Genomic DNA, 26,100 nt, shown 5'->3' on the forward strand with positions numbered 1-26,100 from the left:
AATCTCTCTCAATACTTCTGTGCTTCAGAACAAAATGGTTATGAGTACACTACTACTACTGTGGGACACCACAAAACACAGAGTTCCTACCAGTGGCTTAGAAACCCCTGATTTGGGGAGGTTGTAGGAAAAGGAAAAAAGATGCAGGCAAGGCTCTTATTTGTTCTGTTTATACCCACAATTGGCTTGTGACTAGGAACTGTGGCGATCCTTGTCAGCCATCTAATTTACTACATGTCTCCAATAACTAAGAATACTACTCTCATAATACATCATCATAAAAAAGATCAATGGGTAAATTGGTTAAGACATTCCTAACTAAATTTTAGGATTCTAAGAAGGAACCACATAATTTTAAGAGAGTGCATTTCTCCATTTGCTAACCTATAATCTTGCCACTTCTCAAAAAGTTTCAGTGGCAGAACTTGAACTTTGGATATATTTATCTCCTAATAGTTCAAAGTTACAACATATATCTTAGGGATGGAAGGAGGATGACAAGATGTTTAAAAATCATCTCATATCCATGAGTTGGGCAAAAGCTACTATTCTTTAAATAAAAAAGTATTTATTGTAAAAACCTTTCATTTTTCATTCTTTCAGAACCTAATGTGAAAAAACAAGTCATTTTGTCTAGATACCCTGTTAAACCCTGTCAAAACAGAACCTGTCACAGCAACAGTATGAAGTCCTTTCAGCAGGTCAAGAAATGTTTACCACTAAACAAATAATGTGCTCTGTGATTTCAGCCAGACATATCTGACTACTATGGTATGAGCACGCTATGCACTTCCTATCTGATGAGATCATTAGCTGCACTGGACTTTGCCATTCTTATCAGTGTAGAGACAGACAGACAACACTTTTTGGATCCTTTTCTAGATTCTAAATCTTCACCCTAAAGAAAATTCCTGACCAAAGTAAGCCCAATCTGTCTAGGACAGGGACCTGCAATTATTTCAGGTAGAGGGCCGCTTACTGAGTTTTGGCAAGCTATTGAGGGCTGCATGACAGGCAGCCAGAGGCAGATAAATATTAATTTTCTACATTTTTTTTTAGGGGCCCCGCAGACCAAACAGAATGGACTGGCGGGCCGCATCCAGCCCACAGGCCACATTTTGCCCACCCCTGGTGTAGGACATATTAGTCAAGACCTCCTTTCCTTTTCCTACAAACCAGCTGCTGGAAAGAAGTCTACTGTAGTGGCAATTTGCAGGTGCAAGCTCAGCTACTACAAGCATCACTGTCCCCATATACAGCTCTCTACTCTTTTTCATGGTTCTTAGCTTCTCCCCTAATTTTCAGCTACTTTAGGCATTGTGAAAATAGTCATTGTGAAAATAATCTCTTTGTGCCTGATCCTATTTCCACAAAACCCCAGGGGACTGCAACTGCCTTAATCCCTAGGCTCCGGGGTTTTACACTGGGTATGGTGCATCCCTGTGGTTGGGAGCCCTGTAATCTGACATGTGCTACACATGCAAATTAGAGCTCAATAGTAACCAGTTATAAAGCTAGTACATATTTTCAAGGTCTAACTTTATAGCTGGTTGGAGCTTTTTATTGTGTGATAGCTACTTCGCATGTGTAGCATTCTCCAGGTAACTGTGCAATTAACCAGTTAATTGTGCAATACCTACAATGTGTAGAGGGGGCCTTAGAGAAGAGTCTGCGTCTCAACCTTTGCACTAAGACAGCAGTTCCTCTCCAGCACTCTTTCACTGAGAGCTAACATACTGTTGTTTATCTTCCACTTACTGCAGGATAAGAGTGTACATGCAAACAATTACTGCAAAGCAGTGATTCATGATAAATACTGCCCACTCCTATGTCCTAATAAATGGTTTGTATGTCCACAGCATTTTTATCTGCATTAAATGAACAACTGGTTTAAGAAACTTCAGGATATAAGAGGTAAATTAGAACTTTTATGCCATCCACACAATAGCTCTTGACCTATAATGATCCAGCTCCATTTTGATCCCTTATCTTGTGTTTGCTCTTTTAACATTTATATAAGGTTTTCTTAAACAAGATATTTGCCACTGTTCCACTTCTCTGCCACTGACCCCCCACTGATCATCAAATAGATCACCACAGGACAATTCACATAATTTGCATTCCCCTCAAAGTGGCAAAGTAACCAGTTTACTGTATTCTATTCTACAGAGTGAAAATGCTAAAATAAGCAAGTGTCCCTGTCAAATACTACTTCAACAGCAGCACTTTGTTCAATGGATAACCAAATATTTTAACAATTCTGTGGGAGCTAATACCAAGTCCTGGTTGTGTCAAGCACAAAGTGAGAAATTTACATAGACTTTAGTCAATCTTAGGCTGTTTAATAGGAGTATTAGACTGAGATCATATTAGCTTTCAGTTATCTATTTAAAGTTAATATAAGAGAGGAAGAAATGAAAGAAGCGGTAAGCAGTGAAAGAACCTCTTGGGAGAGAAGACTATAAAGTATGGGGGGGAAAACCAATTAAGTTCAGTAGGTCAGTTTGGGGACATCCTAAGATAATCTGGATAAAAAGCCCAGGTCTGGTTCAGAAGCTTGTTCTTCAGTCAGGAACTGTGATCCTTGCTGTATTGCCATCTGTAGCTGAACCAAGATCAGTGCTGGTTCAAAACTGAAGGCCATGGGCAGGTGTTATATTTCTAGCAGGAGAAATTTTATTGCCACAAGGTCTCTGGAACCTAGATAAGAAATTCTTTCACCTGGCAGGTTGGCCACCTGTTACAGATCTTTAAGACTTTAAGACTCAAAACCTTCATTTTTTTCTGTAGTAATGATTTTGTTATAGAACTGCTATTAACATTTATTTAAATATATTTCTTTGCGTGTGTGATGTTACTGGGCCAGGCTTTTTGAACCTTCCTTGGTCCCTAGAACACCTCAGGGTAGGTTGGAGGGAGGTAAGGGATGGAAGAAGTGTCCATATTTCCATATTGTAGCCAGCCAGATTAGGGGAGAGGGTGAAGGAAGAATTCTAAAAAGTTTATAAAAGAAATTTCAATGAGCCATGAAATTTCCCAAGGAAGGAAAGGAAAGTCTGTATCACACTTCAAATCGGCTTCTCACTTCTTTTCTGAAGTCTCAAAGGAGGATAGTTAATTGTTTTAAAGCTGTTTCTGAAAACACAGAAATGAAATGCTTGCCTATGTTAGCACAAAAATGCTACATGATTTCATAGTTTCATAGTTGGTAGGGTCAGAAGGGACCTGAGCAGATCAACAAGTCTGACCCCCTGCCATGTCAGGAAAGAGTACTGGGGTCAAATGACCCCAGCAAGGTGATTGTCAAGCCTTGCCTTAAAGACCCCCAAGCAAATGCTGATTTTTATTAATAAGTTCATAAACTATGCAGATATATAGGATGTACAAAAGTTTTTTTTTAATACAGATGAAGATACAGGAGTCAGTTAAGTTGAAAAAGAAAACATGACCAGGCAGCGCCCTCTCTCTACCCCCCTCCCTTCTTCCCTCAATCTCTTCTAAGTCCAATGGGGAAAAAAAGCCCCCCAAAACAGTAGATTCCAGAATTTAGCATGCAGCCACCATGTAAAACTGGTAAATTACTGCAGTTAGAAAGTTGTATTTATCCATTTAATAGGCTATTCTGGCTTATATCATTCAATGACTTATAAAATAATCTATAAATTGTATTACTGGCAAGTCGCTCTAAAAATATAACCCAAACCAGCTCTTCACTAGGCACACATTCCCACAATATGTTTTTTAAACTCTGAATTTTGGGCGTTGCAATTTCAAAAAGGATTACATTCATATCAAGCAAACATTAGTATGAAATAGTCAATCACGCATGAGAGAAAAAATAAAATCTATCATTTAACAGACACTGGAGGATCCATGTAAACTGTTTTTCAATACGTCTCTCTCTTAACAGCTGCTTTTTCCAAGGTTCAGTCCTTTCACAAGTATGGGCTCAACAATTTAAAGTTGAAATCTTTTTCCTTTCGTAAGAAAACTTTATTTAATTTGGCAAAGAAAAGAGAACGCACTTTGGTGACTATAGCAAGCAGAGGTGGGATTCCTGAGGTTTTGAAAGTGTGAATGTCTCACAGTAACACGAATGTTCCAAGGAACAAGCCCAAACCTGTGTGCTCATGTACCGTACCGAAAGCAGTGTGCATGGAAAGAACAAAGCCATGCAAGCAGACCTCCACATATCCCATTGGCATATTGATACTGTGTGGGCAATGGAGTCAAAGACTGGTGACAGAGTTGAAATAACTCACCCGAATAATTAGTTTGAATCCACCTCCAGAAGAATAACATTGACTGAGACTGTCTCTGTACTATACACTGTCAAAATTTTAGAAGATGAAGGAAATTTGAGATCTCTAGAAATCAAATCAAAAGAGCTGCTGTTTCATCAAAATCCATGCCCACACCCAAATATTAATTACACTCAAGACAATAACTGTCACCTTTCCATACCAAATGATGGTTTACTGAGCAGAAACTTAACAGTCTCACATTTTAGAAGTTCTCAGGTAATTTTTTCAAAAGTACCTAAATGGGTAGGAAGTTGAAGTCCTGTTTTCAAAAAAACACTAAGACCCTGAGGAGCAGAAATCCCAAATATAGAGATAAATGCCTGAGAACCCAGGCTCCTTTTGATAATTTTACCATTTGACCTTTTACTTTGCTACACAAAATTTTAAGCTGAGACAAGTAAAAAGTTAAATATTCCATAGATGAAATCTTATATTAAGGTGTGTGAGAGAGACAATAATTTATTATATTTCTTTTAACTGCCACTGCACATTTTACACAATAGAGAAAAGATAAAGCAAAATGCATTTACCTGCCCAGACAGCACAAGACTGTAAGTAACTGAAAGTGTAATTTTATTTAAAAGTTTATCCTCAGCCTACAAAAATAATGGTGTCAATTTTCCACTGAGGTACCTTAGGAACACTATGTTTCCCTAGCTTCCCAGGATAAAGGGCCATAACCGGTCCCTATATCCTTAAAACATACAATGAGTAAGCCTTAACCCTCAATAAAACAAGCGAAATAATCAAGGCCTGGAAAAGCAATTAAACACAGATGCATGTAAAGTACATTAATAAACCAAGAGTACCTTTGATGATTACTGAACAGTGGTAAAGTACAGACAGAAAGTTTAGTTAACGGCTGTAAGAAATTGCATAGCTACCAATATTCTTCACCATTCTTTTGTCTGGTAAGAATGCCAGTGCAACTATACCATAAGTTAGCATGCAGAAGATTAAGACTGGTCCATTCACAAAGAACATATAGATGTCCTATTTATATTCCTTTTATCTGACCAAAAAGAGAGATAACACTGTGCCTCCAGAACCCTTCCCTCTTGTATTCCCAAATGATTAGAATAACACTTTTATTCTTCTGAGAAAGAATGGGAACATATGCTAGAAATGGTTTACAAGGATTTACAGACATTTTGTGTTGGTTAGGTACGTCAGATTTGATCTGCCCCTAAAAATATATTCCCTGTGCTTTCATATCATTTAACTCAGGAATGGGTGTGACAGGGGGCACTCTCCTGAGGCTGGGTCTTGTGTCAGCCTGCCCACCTCTCGCTATGAGGCAATCCACCCAGTCTCGCCTGCCATGACTGCTGTCCTACAAGCAGATGGTAAATGCAAGGTGCAGTTTTAGGCCACAGCCAGGACCAAGAGCCTCCAGCTCCTACCTGCAAGATTTGCCATGAAACAGTTCAGTCAGGCAATATTTCTGGCTGGCTCGCCACCTGCGAACTGCCCTGTTTATATAGGCAGCCAGTGTTTTAAAATGGATGCTGCAATCAAGCACCTGCCAGCTGCTTGACTCACCCCTTAAAGTGGCAGGCACTACCAGGGCCCTTCCACAGCGGGCAACTATTTTGGCTGGAGGGCTGCTTACTGAGTTTTGGCAAGGTGTCGAGGGCCACATGGGTAGCCCCACCCCTTGACATGTCCCCTGGTTCCCATCTTGTGACTGGAAGTCCTACCCCCTAACCCTTGCCCTTTGCTACCAGAAGTCCCTCCCCCTTGCCCCCAGAAGTACTCCTTTCAGCAATGAGTTCTGCCATCCCAAACCAGAAAAATACAAAATTATATTATAAAAATCAAACATCTACAGCATTCATTAATTTGATTTCAAAAAATATTTTTGTCCTGATTTATGTGTATAGTGTACATAGAGGTGATTGCATAATAGCTTAAAATGAAGTCTCACTCTTGTATATTGTCAGGGGGGGAATGGGGGCGTGTGTGGATACATTGTGTGTGGGTAAGTATGGGGTTTGTGAAGGAAAGGGTAGCTGGGGTGTGTGAGGGGCTATGGCTGTCTGCATATATGGTAGTGCAGGGGGTGTGTGGGTGTTTGTGTATGGCAAGGTGTGTGTTTGGGACTCACCCTACAAACTCATTCTCCCCCTCCCTCATTGCATGGACATGCACGCACACACACACCCCTCCTGCTCCTGGCCCTGGGGTACTGACACAGGCCCCATGCTCCCATGGCCTGGTGATGAAGCCAAGAGGCACGTGGTGCTGGAGTGGCAGGAAAGCAGGGAAATGGCAGCTACAGGCAGGGCAAGTGACAACAAGCAGGCACGCAGGAGTGCAGTGACAGTTGGGTGGGAGCGCGGGGCCCTCACAGGTGTTTCAGGACCAGAACCAACAGGGCCCAAGGCAGGGCGGCAGGTGCACAGGGCCAAGCTAGCCCAGCTCCCCCCTTTCCCTGCTGGTGCAGCCCAGCCCAGCCCAGCTCCACTGAGCCTCTACCAGCCCAGGCCCCACACTCCTGCCATCCCACTCTGGGCCCCCACTGGCCCTGGCTCTGGGCACAGTTCAGGCCCCGCTCACTGCTACTTCCCTGCCTGCTGCTGCTTTCACCACTTTCCTGCCTGTCACAGTGCTCCAGCACCACGTGGTTCCCCGCCGCATGGCCAGACAGCGGGACTCTGGAGGAGCTGGCCCGGTCCTGAGGACTGGGGTGATCACTGACGGTCCTCCCAATTCCTTTCCCCGCTCCCTCCCCCTTCGTATTCTTATCAGAGTTTCCTTCTCCGACGGAGGGAGGCTGGAACAGCCCCAGAGTCCCAGGCCAGAAGCTTCTGCTAGGCTTCTGTAAATTTTTTAGGTGCCCCACAGGCCACATGGAATGGCTGGTGGGCTAGATGTGGCCCACAGGCCATATTTTACCCACCCTTGATTCAACTAAAGGAAGCCATATTAAATCATGGATTTCTGCCCAATTATTAAATAGGACAGTCCAATCAGCAAAGTAAATTATTATTTTCAAGATCTGTGCGTAGTTATGGTTGCTGTAATCTGACAAGTTACCTTCATACAGACAAAACCTATAAAAACCACTCTCAGTGAAGCAGCATATGGTCACCTCATCACACTTTTTTTTTAAACTAACTGACCAAGATCTTGTAACTGGCAAAATGCAAGACTCAGAACTACCCTGTAATTTATTTGCATTTTGCAAATGGAAAATGGAAGTGATTCGTTTCTGTGGTCTGTGATAAGAATGAGGAAGACTATGAATGGGTTAAAAAACAGTGAGAATGCCACAACCCTAATGCACAAATTAGAAAAATATGATTTGCAATAATTTAGCAATTGGGGAGGAACTTTACTACAGAAGCTTAAAATATAAGCTCTAGGCATCATTTAAATCCTACTTTGTGGGCTTATGTGCAAGACTTAAATAATGTATAGATCTTGTGTGGTTCCCCTAACTAGTACATGAATTTCATCTTGACAGAGTAAAGCTCCTATCACATGGAGTCCAAGTTGCCAGCCACACCTCTGACAACTGACCAGGAAAAGATAACTTTAAAATATTTCATAGGTATAAACTATTTGAAAATCTGCCTCTGAAATTTCTAATGATCAGAAAAAATCCATGGGATATCATGCTTTCCAAGATAGTAGACTTGGACCACACAACAGGCCAAGCTAGTCAATAGAAAGGTTGAAGCAGCCGGTCTTCATTTGCAGAAGTCAGGGGCATTTTTGATCTACAGAAGGATAGTATTTATTCTAATTAGTTCTCAGCCTTCTGCCAAAAAAAAAAAAAAAAAATCTGAATCAGCAGTGATTTACAGTCAGCAACAGATTTCTTCTAAACTTTCCATCTGACTAAGAGCTCCCCAATAATAATCTCTGTTTATCTGGCATTTTTCCTTTCATTTCTATAGGACTTTTGGCCATTCGTGTGTTAGCCCACCTCTGTATAATGATCTCTGATGGAAGACAGGGCAGGAGGAGTCCATAAACTTACTTAAAAGGGTCCCCTGCCAAAGAAATTCCTCTCTTGCTATATACAGCAATAGAGGTGGGACTGACAATCCTTAGGCTTGCAAATGTGTGTGGGCAAGATGAAAGGAGGAGATGTAATTATAAAGCAAGGCCTGTATTCTGCTCTGGAAGATTTTTCTTTGAAAAGAAGGAAAAAAAAGAAGAAATAAAAGCAGTGAGTTTGCATTGGACTCCAAGGCCACATCCAGATGAACACGGTTGTGTGGCATGCGGTACTGCAGATCCATCTGCGGTGCCACACACCGCACATTCAGGCATTCTCCATGCTGCTACCTTGCTGCAAGGAGTAGGGGGTTTCACCCGGGGAGATCCCAGGCTCAAAAAACCTGTGTGGAAAAAAAGCAGGGCGGCACATGTGGCAGCAGTGTACGCTGCCCAAAACCAGAGTCTGGCTAACTGGAGCCACATGCTGGCTGCCAGCCAGGTTCCCAGCTACTGAAGCACTGTAGCTGCAGCTTCCCCAGCCCCCAGGTAAGGCTTCTGGGGCCAGCACTATTGCTGGCCTCAGACTCCCCTACCCCATTCAGGGTAATTTGCTGTGTGCCAGAATGCACGTGGCCCAGATGTTCCCCAGGGACAAGCAGCAGCGGCACAAGGCAGCAGATTGCAGATGTTTGTTTCATTGGGAACAAGTAGCAGTGGCACACCTTGTGCTAACCAGCCCAATCAGCTTCTATGGAACAGCAGCCAACAGCTCAGCTTCAGTTCATAAAGCTCTAGGTTACATTTTCGAAAGTATGCAAGTGACTTACGGAACTGATGTCCCATTGACTTAAGGGAGTGGACCAGGTGACATGGAAGGGTGCAGAGTAAGGAGGTTTGGCACATCAGGGGAATTTGAAGGAACATGAGGCGGCTAATCTGCCACCTGGATAACTAACCTACACAGCTGGTTCCCATTCCCACAGGACACTGCTGCCCAAATCAGCTCTAACCCCTTAGCTCCAATATGCAACTTATACGAAGTACCAATGCCCTTCAGCCCCACTATCTTCTCATCCACTCCTCTCTCCCCAGTTCACCACTCTTTTATTTATGACCATTTTTAAATGTACAAAATATAAATGTATAAAAGTGCAAGAGAGCAGAGGACAAGCATTATAGATTCACATGTACTCACAAACGACAAAGACCAAGAAAGAAACACTTGACAAAAACACAAATCAAAATGAGGCCAAAGGAAAATGAATATTTCAGTAATGGTCTTTATGACAGGACTCTCTTTTTAATGCTTTCACAATGTAAAGCTACTAGTTGCTAATTGGTGAGAATGAAGAGGATCCCACCCTGCTCTGGCAGTTTGGTTTAATAGCAGCCCTTTGCTAACTTTGACAATTACTCCTACATTCCCCTGTAAGAGACTAATGGTTGGCTAAAAATAAAATGGATATTAGCATTTGCAGTGAAATGTCTGAACAATACAGTATTTGACAGAAGGTGAAATTAAATCAACCTTGCACTGTGTTAGTGTCCAAATTTTACTTCAAAAGATAGTTTCAAACTGGACAATCTAGGTTGACACTATGGTGAGAACAATGAGATAAAATATAATTTTTTAAAATTTCTTCAGTCCAGCATCTTATCTTATGGCAGCAAAGCTCATCACGTAATATAGAACTGAATGATCAAACATGAAAATCAGAATTTCTATAACAGCTGCTAAAAGCTGAGAAAGAAGCAGATTAAGGCAGAAGGCAAAAAATACTTACTATAGTTTCATGGCATCTTGGTGAAAACGCATGCATTGACTTGAGTATCCACAAAAGAAACTGTCTGAGCTGGGGGAAAAAGCAGAAAACCACCATTAAGAACAGTTATAAAGAAAACATGCAATAATGTTACAGAAGATGTCAATTGCCATCTTACGTTTGGATACTTAAATCTGCTGGGAGGAGATGGGTAAAGGCACAGTCTCTCTCCCAAGAGATAAAATCTTGAAAATACTAGGGCTTTGTTACATGTTACACTGAAAGCTGCACAAATATTGATTGGCTTAGCGCTAGCTTGCAACCACACCTTCAACTTAAGGGGCACATCTGTGGGGAGTGGCCATAATTTAATAAAACAGCAACTTAGTTATATGGATCAAGAGATAATCCTGCCCTGGAGTGGCATAACTTTGAGCTGCATAACAACTGCTTTAAGCCACTTAAAAGTGTTACATGTGGACAATCTGGGGGTTAGAGCTCCAGAAGCTGCCCAAAATTAATGTGCAACAAGGCCCTCAGACATTTTGAAAGAATATTAAAAGGTCTAACCTGCAGCAGAAAAAGCCAGTTATACACCACAAATCAGTATTATACACCATAAATCAGGTTTTTTTTAAATGAATGCTTCAACTTGTACTTAAATATGCAAAATTTAAGTTGTTTCAGGTTAGACCCTAAGGTAAAAAAAGGATAACATATTGAGATGCAACTATTATCTTTGATTAAAAACTGAACAAAAAGCTGACCCTGGAATACACAAAATGTATCCTAAATCAAATACCCTGTTAAAATGTGACCTTGAATTTGTCCAGCAGAGGCAGACACGCTTAACTCCATGCCTCCAATCCATGCAATAGTAGCTCAAACATGTCAAATGGCAGAAACATTTGAAATTTAGTTGCTCTGAGACTGCCCATCCCATGAGTGATTTCTACTCTATACAGCAAGGTGGTTGAGGACTGAGCAAAGGTACCAAGCACAATGGGACTGGATTGTCTTAACAGAAGACAGTAAATTTCTCTGTCATGTTAGGCTTGGTATCTCATCCAGATATGTGGAAATCTGCACATTTTACAGAGAAAAACTACTACCTCAAACCAGCACAGAAAAATACATGATCTGCTATAAAGTAGCAGCAACACAATATTTATACCTAAACGTTACCACACAACCACTAGCAGAATGAGAGTGCAGGTAAATCTGTAAGACAGGTATGGATGGCTTAGGGAAGTATTAGAGACTCTAAATGTAAGGAGGAAAGTCAAAGGGCTAAGGAGGGAGAAAATTTTGTAGGAATTCAATACAAACCTTATTTTGTTGATGGAAAGTAATGAGGGAGGGAAGAGGGAAGCAGCAGAGGAAGCATGTAGGTACATGAAAGAGTATGGGGAGAACTTGAGAGATTGTTGCTCTAAACAGGGGGCCAGTTATCAGGAACAGAATTTTATAGAAGAGGGGACAGGAATGGTTCATGGGAAACCTGACAATGGGCAGGGATAGCTTTCCATGGAAGTAGGAAAAAAAAGAAATATTCAAAGTTTAGAATACATTGAGTGAAAGTCTTGGCTCAAATGAAGTCAACATACTGTCGCCATCAGCTTCAGGGAGTCCATGATTTTAATCAAATTTTGCATGTTACTAGTTGCCAATGATGTATTTTCATGTATTTCATTATATTACACTGACAATCCCAGGATCAGGAAAAATTTCCTTAGAAGGGGAAGGTTCAAGTGCAGAGTCACAAATGAGTAGCAAAGGATTTTAAAAGAAAAGAAAAGCAGGCACTTTAGTTTCTTGAAATCCATTCGAAATGTAATTCCCCAATCCCACCTGAATATTTTTTGCATCTTGAAACTAATTTACATAGAGGATGGTATTATTCACATTCATAAAATGAGAGTATCATTTCAGATAATGAAAACAAGTACTCAATACTGTAAGCAAAAAAAGAAATATTCTAGATTTCTAGATGCTGCAGATTAAGTTCTTTCCTCTACATATCACTGTATAGCAGAGACTGAGGCCCTTTCTGCATATGCAGGTAAAGGCATGATTGGATCTAATGCGTGAGCCACACAATTGCACCTCCTGCCACAGATTATGAGATCGTGTATTAAATCCAACCGTACCTTAGTCCAAGTCCAATCTTGGGCTCCCCCTGCATCAGCAAGAAGCAGGCTCCCAAAACTGGGAGCCACCTTTGCTGAAGGGCCTACCAGTTGTGAAGGCCACACACAGCTAGGACTGAGAGTCCCATCAGGTGCAGGGCTCTCGGTCCTGGCTGCACGTGTGGGCCCAGGGCTTTTACACACCCCTAAGCCTTGGGGATCACAGCAGCCATGATCCCCAGGGCTTGGAAGTTTCATGCTGGGCATAGTGCACCCCTATGCCTCAGGGTGAGCATTTGATTTAGGATTCAGCCAACAGGGCTCCCAACTGCAGAGAAGACCCTACTGACATATGCAAATTAAAGTTAGATAGCAACTAGCTATAAAGTTAGTATGCATTTTTGAGATCTAGCTATAGCTGGTTGGAGCATTTTATCATTTGGAAGTATTTTGCATGTCTAACTGGTCTCAAGATATTTGCACAGTTAACCAGTTAATTGTGCAATACCTGTACTGTGTAGAAACGGCCTCAGATGAGAAAATAATACTGGGTCTTTCTCTCTTTCACAAGTAGTTGAAAAACGTGTTCTGAACTTTGGAAAAATAAATACATAAAGATAAAGATTTCTAAAATTACAGTTTTGTTCAGCAATGTTCATTCTCCTTTCAAATCTGTTTTTGTTTTAAATATTTATACTAGGAAGAATTACATGTAAACAAAAAAGAACAATACATATTTTAGAGACAAGTTAATTATAACTATGAATATCCTAAAGTTTGATCATTCAAGTGCAAACCTCAAATGAAAGATGAAAGTCTCTTATTAAAAGGATATATAATTGATTTCAATTTCAATCCCACAGAAACCTATTAACATATTTATTTATACCTCAGTATTTACATTTATGTAAGGACAACCAAATAAACTGCATTAATGTCATGTTAATATCCCTTGGCAAAAAAAACATTATTGATCAGTTCAGAATGGATTAAAGAGAAATTATATTCCTGGAAATGGAGTTCTTTGAGATGCAGTCCATGTACCTACTCTCACTGTAGGTGTGCATCCATCTCAAGCACACAGTTGAGAGACTTTTGCCTTAACTATACCGATCAGGCATACTGCAAGCCTGCCCCTCTGTATTCTGCACTGAGGAGATAAAGGATCATGTGAAGTTCCTATTCAAGTTCCTTCTCAACCAATGTCCGATACAAAATGCAACTCCAGGGAAGAAAGGGGGGAGAGATGTAGATGGGCAAAGAATTCCAGCTACTGATATCTTTTATTTCCCCTTACAACAAATGCCTTGTGTGTGTGACTGTAAAGCAGTACCTGCACACTAGGAGATGGGTTTTTAAGTTCCACAGACTAACAGCAAGTGAAGGACCACTGTAAATGCAACATTGGACTAGGAGGCTTCTTTGATGGGACACTGCAGTTACAAAAATGTGGTGCAAGGTTGCTACAAGATTTGCCTGGGCTCTGATGGAATGACTCTGAGCATGGATGGTGTTCATTGGCAGACTCAAAACAATTTGATATGAAGCTGGACGGGTTTTGTGCTGTAGTTCTCTCAGCTAGGAGAAAGGACAAAACCCTTTTCACATCAAACGAGAGTAAAGATATCTCAGCGGTGCCACACCTATACTGGATGGAGTTATCAGATGCCTTTATTATTTATAAATCTTAGACCTTGAATAGAAGGTACGAGCCACTGAAAGTACACACGAGACATAATTAAAAAAAAGGGAAGAGGGCCTTAATTTCACTACCCTAAGGTACAGACAACAAATTAAATGACCATCAAGATGATGTTGCATAAATATGTGAGAGGGTACAAGCCCCTGTGAAAGAAATAAAATACCGCTAAAGAAATATTGAGAGAAAACAACAACAGCTACTACTGCTATAATTGTATCAGTAATAGAAAGCTTCAGGAAAATTTGGTAACAAGTATGAGTTGACAAGTCTCTATCTCTAGCCAAAGCAATTCAGAGGAAGTAAGGAACAGAAAGAATGCATTATCCTGTATGGTTTTTTTACTTGAGGGATAAGAAGAGGCAGGACTATGGTACATTCCATGTCTATTAAAGCAAAACTTCTCCAGTCAAGTGCTTGAGGCACATACATGTATTCAGTGAGGATGTGCATATGGACAACTACTCAAAGGAAAAAACATCATTAAGGAAACTACAACGGAAAACATGAGCCAAGGGGATATCAAGTAATCAGGATACAAGTTATTTGGGACTAAAATGGTGTGGCAACCAACTTCTATAAGCAACATACTGTGTCTGTGCTTAGAAAACATCAATATTTATATCCTGGTATCTCAATGCTTCATTCTGAATGCTGCAGTAAAAGTCTTGCTTTTAAATTCTTCTTTCAGCCCTTTCCTCTATATAAAGGAGAACCCAAAATGAGCAAGGACCTAACTAGCTTACTTGAAAAACTACTGAGACCAGTGAAGCAAACAGTTGCATTACATGAAGTGCCATAAAGAACTGAGGGACTGTAATGCTAACATTTATGTCCACACAAAAGTCCTCTGCAGAACCTAGGAACATTGCCTGGGGAGGCACTGGTTGGATATACATTTTCATAGTTTCCCGATAACACCTTTTTAGCAAATAAGCAGAATCAATTCCAAGGTGCTGCATAAGACCTAATCCCCAATAATCATCAAGATTTCCTCTTCAGGTGCTAAAAAAAATTATTAGCTTAGTGAAAATAAAGGTTTCCTATTGATACTTCAAGAGGATATGGAAAACCACTTTTAGATACAAAATTTGTATTAGCACTGTTTGTTTTGTACCTGCTCCTGGCTCATGAAAATATTCATATTGTATCTATTTTGAGCATTATTTTGTGGTTAAAGCTGTCTGAAAGGTGACAGCAAAGATCTTGTCTAGAGAGCAATTTCTTTTTCACAAAAAAATTTTGTTGCTGAAATTATACAAACCCACATTTTCTTTTCATTAAAAAAAACCCCAGTGGCATATATATGTGAAAATGGCTCTAATTAAAAAAAATAATATGGGAGATGATCATTATTCTATGATTTTTTTTTGTGCTTAGTAATATAGGAAAAGTATCTACTGTACATACAGTAGCTACTTTTGTTGTTGACTGTCTCACAAACATGATTTTATAGACCTGTAATTCTAAAAACCTATTAGTGGCTCATAGTAAAATAGCTTAAATTATTTTGGACAAGATCAACTAACTAAAAGCTATCTATGGATAAAATTTAGACCAAAAATTAAAAGAAAACTTAACTATCAGACAAGTGAAGTTTTGGAATGGTTTTTCTAAGCAATGCAGTACAGGAAAAGACCCTCGCTTTAAGAATGAATTGGTTACGTTTCTGAAAGGGATGGTCAGATAGAACAGGGAGACCTGGCTCCGCATTCAATTTGTGAAATGACACTTAGCTCTTTTAGTGTGGAAAGTAATCCCATGCCCCACCAGCTGGAGCCCTCCTCCCAATGAATGCTACCGAGGGAAGGACAGGAGGTAGGGGGGTTGCTGTTCTTTGAAATTCTGAACTATTGGCCAGAGGACAAGTTTGGCATTTTGAACCGAGTGCCTTGATACTCCTGCCAGCACTTGTAAGACAGTAGCACAGTTCCTGGCTAGACTGTTTTACTCTCCAGCTCACTGTTATGCCAGTCACCAAATTTGGGGTCTGGAGGCATTTTTACTTTAGGTTAAATTGGCAAATACCATGGAGGTTTTTGTCTTCCTTTGTAAAAGTGGGAGCAAACCTTTCTGGCAAGCGCATGACAAGTTAAGTCTCACGCCCTCCCTAAGTGCCACTCCGACCCCTTTCCCCTGACTGCTCTTTCTGCTCCCTATCCTATCTGCCCTGTACTCTGTCCCCTCCCTGTTCTGCCATGTGCCATGCACACAGGCTGCCTATGCCACTTGTAGCATGCATGCCCCAGGATAGACACCAATGCCCTGTAACATGGGACAATCCTTTTCCTAGGATCTTCTAGGCATACATTAACCAACTATTTGCCTCTTGTTGCAGCAGAAAATGGGTGGTCCCCCCTGTCATGCCACCTCCCCCGCCCCCCACTACATATGTGGCATATTATAGGGTGTTTGGGGTATGTAGTTATGTGTAAGAATCTGAAGTGGCAATTTTGAGATTCCTTAGATTAACAATTTCATGGAAATGCAAATGACAGGACTCAATGGTGCAGGAGGCCCCTTAGTGTCCCTATGTTCCCATTTAAGATTTTACCTTATATGCTAAATGAACAGTGCCACAGTGTAATTTTTCTCTCTGGTATAAAAACTCTGTCTTGAAATTTTAAAAGTAAAAATTCTGATATTAAGGTAAAATTCCATCTTTACCTGCCCTCTGTTATGCTGCAGTATTTAATTCCATCTTTACCTGCCTCCTCATAATTTTATGTTGCAGTATTTAAATTTAATATTGATTTCATTATAAGACAATTCCTGAGCACTTCCAGTGATTCTGTTTTTATTCCAAATTAGCAGAGAATACAATAAACCAAACAGCTGAAAGTTTCAAAATAGATGTATCCAAATGAAGGCAGTTGGTCAGAACTGCAATTATCTTGAGCTTTATTGTTAAAACATTGTGCTCAGATTTACTGCTTTTACTGAAGAACCAACATCAGAACACCAGAGCAGCTTCCCACACTTGGTTTTCAGTTTTAAGCACATTAATAGCCTTCTCTGAATCTCCCCTCTTGTTCAGGCTTCAGATTGTAGCGGCAGTCGGTCAGAACCACAAAACCGTGAAAAGTAATTTGACACGGATACCAGAGTAGGCCACAGAAGTTAATCTTGGACCATCCAGAAACAACCAACATGCCCCCACACAGCACAAAACACAATCAATAAAGAACTTGGATAACAGCTGGACAAACATTATGCTGAACTGACAGATATTTGACCTGTTAACACTGGTAGGGGAATCAGTGATCTGGCAGAGAGAGCGAGACAGAAGTCAAAACTAAGTAATGATATGCTTGTTCATAAACATAAATCTGCTTTCTACTAGGCAAAATTCTTCTGGATTGTGAATTAACTTTTCCATTATGACCTTAAATTGTGATGAAACTTGTGTTTTATTGTGCAAAGCATTATTATGTATTTACATAAAATAAATGAAAACATTGTAAATAGCTAGGAAATGGACTAACAATCAAAGAAAATACATCCACTGGAGCCTCCATTAGCTCTGTTTGAATAGACATAAATCCATCCAACCACAATTAAATGTTAAGTGTTTATACCAGTCTGTCATTTATTTAAGAGAGTATAATATACCCTATTCTTTAGAAACAAAGATATGTGGAAGAGGTTAGATTAGCTGAACAAGTACTCTTGATAAGTCCAGCACAAAAACAGTAATGTTATAATGTTTTTCTACTTTAAACCTAATACAGTCTTGAGATGGTTTTGGTCAAATGGCAGAATTCCAGAAGAAAGTGTCTGAAATTCATAAAGGGATGACATTAATTGTTACAGACATGGTGAAATTATGCTTGCTTAGCTCTGATAAATTGTTTCTTAACTAACAAGAAAATTAAAGCAGTTTCCATAAAGTCTTCTGACAGGGATTTTACATACTTATCGCAAAACCAGTAGTGCCTTGTTTATATGAATTATTACATCATGGGTCAACCTGGCATTATTAGATTTTTAGAATGCATTTACGGATGTGGGTAGTTTTAGCTAGAGACCATTAATTTTAACTTTTGAAGCTCAGGATCCAATGATACAACCCAGTGTTCATCAAATTTATTACAATAAGTCATCACTTTGCTGCATGAATATTAGGTTTCTTCAACTTTAGCACTCTGAATAAATCAAAGTGCAGTGTTAGCTGTCTTTTATAACCCTGTTCAAGCTTTTTTACTTGAAGTCTAAATAGATGTCCTTTCTAAAAGTCAGAAATAAAACCAGTGCCATGGGGGTTTTCAACCAGGGATACGTGAATTCCTGGGGGTACTTAGACCAGTCCCTAGGGGGTACACGCGGGCCGGCAGGGACAGAGCACCGCCCCCTCCTACGAGCAGAGCCAGGCTGGGGCGAGGGCAGCAGCGTCCCTCCACAGCGTGGGGAAGCTCACAGGTGGCGACCGCAGCCACAACACCCCAGCCTGGTGTGCTCCTGGGAGGTGGGGGCGCTCCATCCCTGCCCACCCGCCATCCCCACCTACCTGCTCCACATCTGGCCATGCACACTTCGCCCCCCACTCGACCGCATACTACCCCCACCACCCCCAGCTCCACATCCGACCACCGGGGTACTTAGACTAAAGAAGGTTGAAAACCCCTGCAATACAGCATTATATTAACGACAAAAGTCATACAAAAGAAAACAGGCTTATTTCCTGCCATCAAGTTCAACTGTTCCACAGTTAGAACAATTCACTATAAAGAAAGCTTTGTAAACATTAATGGATTCCCATTATATATCATTTAGGGATTCTTAAATACAGAGCTCGGCATATAAACAACATTGTTAACCATCAGTAGCATGCTTGCTGCTGCACTAGATAATTATTTATGCACCTTCATCCCTAAAGGAACTAAAAGGCACTTGCAGATGCCATTGACCTGGATAGCGCAAAAAAATACTAAGTTAGAAATTCCTTTCTTCCAGTCTCTTTTGGATAAATATCTTAGAACAATGATCCACACTACAATTCCGACTACTGAAAGAGCAGGGGAAGGTGTTCAAAGTGTAAGGTTTGACAATGTTTTCAATTAAATTTACATACCGGTAAACACTGCGCCTCAGTTTAATTTGATGAAATAAAGGAAGAAACTATAATTGAGTATTTTGCGTTGTTTATCTCAGTGATTCTCAACCAGGGTGATGGGAAATCCTTTTAGGATACACAGCATTAGCACTGTAAGGTGTGCAAACACCTACACACTTTGCAAGATAAGCCCAGAGATTTCAAACAGGAATTCATAGCATCATAACATATTTACTTGTTTCAGTCTTTCAGAATTCTTTGCAATAGAAGAATGTCTCTATTATTTTTCCTCAGTCAAAAAAAACAGTGAAAACTAAGAGTTGGCATTTTCCTGAAGGGTGTTCGAGTCTAAAAAGATTGAGAACCACTGGTTTATCTGTTTAAAATTTTTCTAAGACAGACATTTTACCTTGTAACTCACTAGTTTCTAAACATAAGTACCAGGGGAGATGACAAAATTAACATGCATTTAAAAAATTACCTTGTGTTGTTATGGTAACTACATATGTCCAGAGAGATGGGACCAAAAAGGTTGGGGAGGGAGGAGGAATGACACAGCAGCAAATTGTTCCCTAAATTCAGCTAGATGTCATAATTTTTTTTCATTGTGAATTCAAGTAGAATGGGAAAAAGATGTATAAATATCAAACATCACAACACTTGTGATGGAAGTAAATATGCCCATGGAATAGATGGAAATGCTGAGGCAAGAAGTGGGAGCAAAGGTTGCTTCCCCTCAATAATGGATCCTCAAACCAACAACAGTAATCCCACAGATTACTGATCCTTTAGGCCTTATGTATATGCCCGAAAATATTTTCTTCTTGTATCAGATCCTAGTGGCTAATCTAACAGTAGATAATCTACCATATACAAATCACCATTCACGGACTGCACAATGTTACTGTATCACTGTACAGAAACAAAACAACCCTCTATTGTTGAAAGGCAAGGACCAAAAATACATATATTAACATAAAATTCATTAAGACAGGGTTTGGCAGAATGCATATACCAGAGACCTAGCAAGGGTCTAAGAAAAGGGGAAAACTAACAAATACAAAGAGTACAGGACTGGGGATGGCAGAGGAGCCTCATTACAGAAACAATTCCTTAAAAAGAAGTTTTGCAGGAAAGGAAGAAGTTTTACGTAAAAGGACAGACCGCTCAGACTCCAGTCCAAGATGACCATTCTGCCCACTAAAGTGAACCACATGTATCGTTAGCTTTGGGTTCTCAAGACTACTCATACATCATCCCCTGGAAAGCCACATACATTTTTCAGACAAACCACTGAAAGGCTCTAAAGTTGATTTATTGTCAACAGAGGTGCTAACCTTTGCTAAGAGAATTGCAAATAAGGCAAAAATCAGGGCAACTTAGACCCTGGATCTACTGAATATGGTCATTAGACTTTTCAAAAGGTCAAGGGCTTTGTTATCATCATCATTTTAGTTTAAATGTAACACTTGATACTTATGGTTCAGTGCTTTTTACCATTTTCATCAATGATTTGGATGTGGGGGAGAAGAGTTCACTGATGACACCAAGTTAGGAGAAGCATGATCATGCTTGAAGATAGGCTGCAGATACAGGTAGACCTAGAGAGGCTGGCAAGTTGGGAAGATCAAAACAAGGTGAGGTTTAACATCGAGAAATATGAAGTGCTCCACCTGGGAAAGAACAATCCCCTGCACACCTACAGGCTTGGTAATGTCAGTCTAACCAGTACTACGAATGTAAGAGACCTGGGGATAACAACTGACCACAGTATGAACATGAGCCAACAGTGAGACATTGTAGCCAGCAGAACAAATAATACTTTGGTGTGCATCAATCGATGCATTTCCAGCAAAACCAAGGTAAAGATTCTTTTGCTGTACTTCAGCATTGGTGAGACCACAGCTGGAATACTGCATCTAGTTCTGGGTGCCGTACTTCAACAAGGACATGGAAAAGCTCAAGAGAGTCCAGAGAAGGGCCACCCATATGATCAGAGACTTGCACAGCAAGCCATACAAGGCAAGGCTCAGGGGCCTGGGACTCTTCAGCCTGAAGGAGAGAAGGCTGACAGGGGAGTTGGTAGCAGCTTACTGCTACATCAGAGGTGTACATCAAAGGCTCAGTGAGCAACTGTTCACCAGGGCACCCATGGGGAAAACCAGGAGCAAACTCCTGGAAGACTGTTTCAGGTTCAACATTAGGAAAAACTTCTTCACAGCTAGGGTGTCCAGACCATGGAATAAGCTCCCTCCAGAGGTGGTGCAATCACTTACCCTGGAAATCTTCAAGAGGAGACTGGAGGATCACCTTTCTGGGGTCACTTGACCCCAGTCGTCTTTCCTGCTTGGTGCAGGGGGGATGGACCCAATGATCTTCCGAGGTCCCTTCCAGCCTACATTTTACAAATAAGAGTTCATTCAATGAACAATAAAATACTAAAACAAGAAATCGTTTACGTTACAAGTGCCAACGCTCCAGTGTAGCCTGAGCCAATAAACGCATACCAGTCCCACATATAACTAAAGTGAAGGCCACTGGCTCGTTGTTTTTTGTTTGTTTGTCTTAAGGATGTAACTCAATCTATTAAAGTTCATTAACTGATATCTTTAAGACTCTGGACTCTCTCAAACCCCAAATATTGCCCACATTTCCAAAGGGCAGTTTAGCACTTAACTGAACAAAGAAATGCTTCTCTAAGTGTTAAGTTTTCATAGTGCCTTCTCCCTTTGGAGAAAGAGCCCATAGGCGACTGGTAGGAGTTACATGGGGGGTGGGAGGCACGTGCCCCCCCCCCCCCCCCCCGATAGGGCCATCCCCCGCTGCCAAAGCCACCGTTGGCTTCTGCGGGTACTCGCCAGCCCTGTCCCTGCCGATGCCGCCGGCTTCTGTGAGTGCCCCCCCCAGGCTCAGGAAGCACCAGTCCTCCATGAAAGAGCCCACTATCATACATATACCTATTGTTCAAGTTAGTCTTCACCCTTTATGTTAACATTCACTACACATAACCTGCAATAGTAACAGAGTTTTCACATCATGGGTTAGATCTGAACACTGCACTTTAACACCCTCCAAAAACTAGATGCAGAATACTTCAAACATCTACCTTGTTGACAACACATCAAGACATATAAAAAAAGCCTGTTTACAATAAAGATTTCCAAAAGTAGACCAATATAATCATGTCACTGGTCAATTACCTACTCTTTGAAATACAGATCTTTCAGCAGTTAGGAATTAAGCCACTTGGACCTCAAATTCCTGTAGCATACAGTTATGAAAAACCACACAATAGACATCTCCACCCCACACAGAGTTGCATTCAGAAATGAAACAGTGCTAATCTCAACAAATCTTACTTTATCCTATTAGTAAATGATCAAGAAACCAACGTGACATTAATTCTATGAGGACCATGGAATGAGGAACAGAACATGTGAAAAGACTGAAAAGCTCCTAGAGCAAGAGCACCTTGGAAAATAGAAAAAAAAAAAAATCAACTGAACCACTACGCTGACTATCCCATGAATTTTACAATGGAAACAGTGACAATTCCAATATTAAGATAACTTAATACTTTTCATTATACATTTTCGAGATTTTTAAAAGATGTGCTGTCCCCATGATCTGCTGCAGGCTGAGAAACAGATCAGGGATCATGAACCAATTTCCTTGTCCTATGTCATAATACAGATATAGATATGGGCCATGTTGCAAGCTACTGAAGACTACTGTTTTCCATTTGTGATTTACTTGGTAGAAAACAAATATTAGGTTTGTCCTGGGCAGACACCATCCCAGCATCTTGCTTTGGCCTGCTATAATGGCCTGTGGCAAACAAATGAACACTGCTTCCCAAAACAGAATACAATCTGGACTAGGGGAATGCACAGGACTGGACATCAGTAAAGTAGAAGCTCTAGTTTTGCTTCTACTGAGTTGGATTATATTTGCTTGAATCCAAAATGACTTTGAATTTAAGATGACTCTACAATTACCAGATTCTCAAGATAGAAAATTATAAATCTGTTATAATTTACCATGTCTAGAATCTAACTATTGGAGGATCATCTTAAAGTCATCCCCACTTTACATCAGGGAAAGCAGTGGCAGCAGTGGTAGGGAAGCATATATGGGGCAGGTGGCCTACTCCCCCACCCCAGCTCCTGAACCCGTCCACAACTTGCTCCTCCCTGACCCCCCATTGCTTATGCTCCCCAGCACTTCTTCCCTCACCACTCCGATGCCTGAACCCCCTACCACTTGACCCCACCCCTCATGCCTGCCACTTCTCCCTCTTCTGTCTATCCTCCACACCCCTGTTTCCCTTCCACCTTACCCTGTGCAGCTGCTCTGGTTCTGGCTCAGAGCAAGCAACCTCAGAGCAGGGGAAGTGTTGGGGGAAGGAGCATGTGGTGCAGTGAGAAGCACAGGGGAGCATGGTGCAGGTAAGAATGCAAGAGAAGGAGAGCACAGTGTGGGGAAGGGCGAAGTGTGGTGTAGAGGGGCGCACAGAAGGGGAACACAAGAGAGGGAAGTGTGCAGGAAGTGTGAGGAAGCATGCAGTAGCAAAGGAGTTTCCACAGCTTGCATGCCTCTTCCTCCTCGCATTGTATACCCCCCTCCCCTGAACTCCTTCCCTCTGCCACATGCCCTCTATCCTGCCACATGAACTGATCTCAGCCCAGGGAAGGAAGCAGCTCTGGCTCAGGCCCCAATTGGAGCCACAGCAGCCACCTGACCTAGACCAGTACTCAAATTTAAGACAAGTGGGGTTTTTTTCCACCATGTTGAATAAGAGAAGGGCAGGAGGCATCCTCATCCTGGATTTCAGTAAATACTGTAATTGTATGCTCTTTTCAACCCTTACTGAACTAGACCTCAGACCTCACTGAGATCCCAAGCCTACCCCTCCACCAAATTCAGGATTCTGCTCCAGATCACGGTAGCTACAGATATTTTAAAGATCAGGGAGAGGTACACAAGCCAGGGGCTGAACCCAGATATTCAATCAGGGAAATCAAAATCTCAGCCATTTTAAAACTATTCCTCAGAAAGACTGCTACATTTTTGTGTTTAGCTGGGCTGCCTGCAAACTGTGACAACACCCACTGATATAACCCACCATACTGTCTACCATCTGTCCTTCTATAGTAGCCAGTACAAAGAACTGATAGCAGAAATCTGCATTGTGGTCTAGGTTCAAATCCTGATAGTGACACATGATTAAGCTGGGGAACCAATATTTGAAGGTATCAGGAAACAAGGATTGAGCTTTCTCTAACTCTTTAAAGCTAAAAATCAAACTTGTATTCAATGACAGACTTACATACCAGAGACTTGAGGCAAATGCCTCAGTCCCATCAGAAATGAAGATGATTCTGATAGATCTTGGATCTAATCCACTGTAAAGGAGACTATAGTCCTACAAGAGATGGAAAGAAAAATAATGACAGCAGATTCCAGCCAACTAAGAGAGACAGTCTGCTAACCTGGAGTGGTGCAGAGATTGCTTTCTCCCAAGAATCCATTCAGAATTGAACAGCATGTGGATTTTCATAAATCTAAAGGGCAAAACCAGACACCATGCAAGCACCAAATCAGAGGAAACGAACTGACAACTGATCTCCATAAGATGCCTTCTGACCACAGGTGGATGGGTCTGTGAAATATACGCAGATCTCTGATGCATCTCTTCTGGAGGTCCAAAAAGAGTGGTGTTCACTATCTTTAAAAAATGTGATTCTTATTGTGCATTAGTGTCTTTGTCATATTTCCAAAAGGAAATAAATCTGACACAGCCCAATCCATGTGCCTCTATCTTTGAAGCATCCTGGTTTGTCCTAGCCATTGGGTGAGGAGGCTTATTTATCAAGGATGAAATGGAAGAAATCAAAAAAGTCCTGATCAGCTGAACTGTTGTGGAAGAGGCTTTGGGAAACAGGAAACCCCAGTAAGGCAGACCCACAAAAAAAAAAGGTCTGACCAATAATGGCAATGCAGATGGAGCACTTCCAGCAGACATCTTTCTGGGCATTTCAGCTACTTAATTTGGAAATACATAGATTAGTGTACCATTATACATATAAAACCTGAGGTTTTTTTCGAACTGAAATTTGCCAAAAGCAACAGATCCAAACCACACAAAAAGTGAGATTTAACTAACATAAAAGTAAAACTTGCAATGCACTAAAAAAGTATAAATAAGACAAGCTGTATGTGTTAATAGTTTTCTACATTTACTTATACATTGGTTAAAACTACATTATTGTACAGTTAGTGTGCATTTATGCATAACACAAGAAACCATGAACAAAAAGGATCCTGCTTCAGTTCAGAACACCTGAGTGATGCAATGTTTCTATGAAGCACTGTATACTGTAGCAATAAAAAACTACAGGTAATTGGTATCTCCTAATTTTATGCAACCTTGTGTCCCTTTTATAAACATACTCAAATTCAAATCCTTAAGGCAGTACAGAATCATAGAAAATTAGGGTTGGAAGGGACTTCAGGAGGTCATTAGTCCAACCTCCTGCTCAAACTAGGACCATCCCCAACTAGACCATCCCAGCCAAGGCTTTGTCTAGCCGGGTCTTAAAAGTCTCCAAGGATGGAGATTGCACCACCTTTCTGGATAACCTGTTACAGTGTTTACTATCCTCCTAGTGAGAAAATTCTTCCTAATATCTAACCTCAACTTTCCTTGCTGCAACTTGAGACCATTGCTCCTTGTTTTGTCATCTGCCACCACTGAGAACACTCTAGCTCCATTCTCTTTTGAACCCCCCTTCAGGTAGTTGCTATTAAATCCCCCCCTAGACTTCTCTTCTCTAAACTAAATAAGCACAGTTCTCTCAGTCTTTCCTCAAAAGTAATGTGCCCCAGCCCCCTTACCATTTCTGTTGCCCTCTGCTGGATTCTCTCCGATTCATAGATTCGTATATTCATAGACACTAGGGCTGGAAGGAACCTCGGAAGATCAAGTCCAGCCCCCTGCCCCAGGGACTGGAAGTCAGCAGGGGTCATAGGATCCCAGCAAGATAAATATCCAAATGTCTCTTGAAGGTGTTCAAAGTAGGTGCTTGAACCACCTCTGGTGGCAGGCTGTTCCAGACCTTGGGGGCTCGGACAGTAAAGAAATTCTTCCTTATGTCCAGCCTGAAACAGTCACGGAGGAGTTTACAACCGTTCGACCTTG

The 26,100-nt window shown here is 41.0% G+C and overlaps 1 protein-coding gene across 3 annotated transcripts in view; it reads right to left on the reverse strand.

Moving 5' to 3' along the window:
• SIPA1L1 (signal induced proliferation associated 1 like 1) overlaps positions 1–26,100 on the reverse strand; it is a 355,154-nt gene that overhangs the window by 324,854 nt on the left and 4,200 nt on the right. For all 3 annotated transcript variants that reach the window (XM_019519136.1, XM_019519135.1, XM_019519134.1), the window contains exons 2-3: positions 17,983–17,991; positions 10,040–10,108 (exon numbers count right to left, since the gene is read on the reverse strand). The gene's annotated coding sequence lies outside the window, so the exon portion shown is untranslated. The remainder of the gene's footprint in view (positions 1–10,039; positions 10,109–17,982; positions 17,992–26,100) is intronic.

This window comes from Gavialis gangeticus, unplaced genomic scaffold (assembly GCF_001723915.1).
Source record: "Gavialis gangeticus isolate Ggan-Ray unplaced genomic scaffold, GavGan_comp1, whole genome shotgun sequence".
Taxonomy (NCBI): Eukaryota; Metazoa; Chordata; order Crocodylia; family Gavialidae; genus Gavialis; species Gavialis gangeticus.